The sequence below is a fragment of the Cupressus sempervirens genome, chromosome 3 (assembly GCF_028749045.1).
Source record: "Cupressus sempervirens isolate cs-2001-9-10 chromosome 3, ASM2874904v1, whole genome shotgun sequence".
Taxonomy (NCBI): Eukaryota; Viridiplantae; Streptophyta; class Pinopsida; order Cupressales; family Cupressaceae; genus Cupressus; species Cupressus sempervirens.
The window spans coordinates 888,149,595-888,152,742 of NC_143120.1; positions in this window are offsets into that span (position 1 = coordinate 888,149,595).

Here is a 3,148-nt window from a genome sequence, read left to right on the forward strand (position 1 = left end):
ATGCAAAAGCATCCAGGGTGTAAGAGAAATCTTACATCACCAAAAAAAAAAAAAACTATTTATATCTTTCCAATAAGGGTCGTCCTAGTGTAGAGTTTAGTATAGAGTTGTTATTTGTGCAAACTTCAGTTATTTTTAGTAACTTGATCATAAGAGCTCAAAATTTTCTAATTTCATAGATCGAGGTTTATCTTAGATATATCTTCTTGCTAAATGAGTTTCATTGTCATATCATATGTATTGGTGAAAGTATTACAGATTTTCAATATGATTTTTTGGTATATAAAAACTTTAGGCTTAGTTTTGAAGGCCTAAACAGCTCTGAAATGAGGTCAAATCTTGAGTAATAGACGCTTGGGCAATCAACCATTGTGGTACAAAATTTGTCATTTTTGAAAAGGGGTTATAATAGCCAATCAAGTCAACAGTTTGTAAAGTTATGGTCACTAAGAGTTGGGCTACCCGAAAATATAATTTGTAAATTGTCTTGAGTTGATTCTATGTAATAAAATAATATAATTTTGCGTTGGTCAGCCTCGAGAGTTAGGGCTAAGTGTCTAGAACCTTCTCAGGTGGTGGAAAATGCCTATATAAAGAAGACTCGTAGGTTGCCTAAGGTAGTTTGGGTGGTAGTTCACAACTCTGTCATGAAAAATATTGTAAGGAGGGCGGCCATTTAGGTTTGCATATTATATTTCTAAATTTTGTAATTCCATGTTTGTGGAGATAATAAGACGCCAATAGGAATTTGAGGGGAGGGCACCCCATAGAATTGTAGGGGGGCGTTGAAGAAGTGGATCAGACCTCGGAAGGGTTTCCATTGACCAAGTGTACAAATTGTTATTTTTTATGTATTTATGTTATGTGTTTGTAGTATTAAGAGGAGCACCCCTCATCAAAAGTAAACATTAAACAATCATTCAACACATAAAACATCCACCCAACAATAACACCATATCTATCTCATGGGAACCCAATTAGGGTGCAAATCATAGTGTGAGAATGGCGCCCATAAATATTTGTACTCTTCTAGAATATTTTGTATTTAAAGCATGTTTGGTTAAGAGTTACAAAACATTATTAAATGCTACTTGGTTAAGGGTTTTCCCTAGAGACCTATTAAGGTTTTATACCCTATTAGGAGTAACCTTGTTAGAGAATTTTAAACACTCTTTTGAGAATGGCACCTGTTTAGAGGATTTACACTAGCCCTGTTCAGGCCACCTGATTAAGGGATTTTATTATCAAAATTGTTAGAGAGTGATAGGTAACAAATGATTTTTATTTTGCATTATTCATGCCTAATCAGATCCAATAAAGTTCCTCAACATACTAACATACCATATATATTCTTCAAATCTAATCCTTACTCAATATTGTATCTTCCTCTATGATCACAATGTCCTCTTTCCTTTGTTCTTCTTCACAACAACACTTAGTTACAATTTTCATCTTACATGCAATACCATCCTTCTTTTTTGTCTTCTCCTTAAATAGAAACTCCTCAATTACAAACCCTAAATCTAAAGCCAATGCTCGAGATTAAACTTAACAATCTTGATTATGTCATCCTTCTATTTCATAAGTTGACTACATCCTTGTAGAAACTTCTCCACGAATCCATCCTCAAACGTATTACCTTGATCCTTATGCCATTACCTCTTGCCTTGAACTATGCCTCAACCATCCAGCTATCAAATACATTTCACTCTTTCCACTAATAATTAAAACTTTAGAGTCACACCTCCAATCTTCATTAATTGTTCTTTGTTCACTGATAAGTATTCTCTATTTTCAATAAGCCTTTATTGTTTACCTATTTATCTTTCCATCATTTTGTTCCAATAAGCACTTTTCCTTTTTACCAATATGTCTAGTCTTCCTGTTCACTTTTCAATTTACCAATATGACTAAGGTCTTCCAATAAGATTCTTAGTTTACCAATAAGATACTTTACCTATTTCTCTATTTAGCTTACCTATTAGACTTTTCATGTCTACATCACTTCCAACTTGGAAAATCACTTTTACATAAACTTGTTATAGAGTGTTGTCTTCACTATCTTTTCAACATCTTCATGACCATATCCAACAATGAAATCAACTAATTATTTCATAGATATCAATCAAATCATTCGACTATCCATATGCCAAATAGTTTGACATCAATGACAATAGTATAACTAATTATCCTATTCCAATCATGTTCAAATTTGTATTGTATCATTATCAACAACATGATCAACTTATCCTAGCAATCAACATCATAATAAAACCACTAATCAGTTATGAAATCAATATAAGTACATTGGGATTCCTTTCGAGTACTTCCCCATTTCTCTTTTTGATGTAAGATAACATTAAAATTCCCTCCAAAAATGAAAGTGTGACAAAATAGTAGGCTTAAGTGTCATTCAGTCCCTTCCCATACCCTAAGCTTATCCCAATTTTTGACAGGTCCATAAACATTGATTAACTGGAATTAGAATTGTCTCTTTATACTTCCAATTATCCCACTCATCTAATTTCTTTTATTTTCTAATATTGAAAAGGTTATAAGCTATGGGTCCCAAATTATGGATGAACCCCCCAAGGAACCCTATTCCAAGATCCCTACCATATTAAGAATGCCTAGGTTTTTGTTAAAATTCTCTAATTCCTCTTGGTTTAGTTTGTCATAGTAGAAAGATTTATGCATTAGTTCCTAAGATGGATTTTTACTACCTTCTATGTGTTAGAGGCATTCATACCCCTAACATTCAAGGTACTGACTCTCATGGCTCCACAAAAAGGCCCTTTCACTTTCCTACCTTACTTAGAGATGTAATTTTTGTTTGGTTCTTTGCATTACCTACCTTGGACCTTAATTATGAAAGAAATTGTATACCCCTTTTCTTATAGGCTTTTCCATAATGAGGGGTTTCCTTACCTTGGTCCAAAATAACAATACCCAAGAGAGCATCCCCCTCCTCTTCCTCTCTCCTACTTAATCAATTACGTCTTCCTTTTAAGTTTTTCTTGTCCTTTATCTTCCTCCATTTCTATGATCTTAGAAATGAGTTCTTTATTATATTTCAGGATTTCATATTCATCAATCAAATCAATGATAATATTGTTTATAAGATTGTCTATTACCTCGTTATACAATT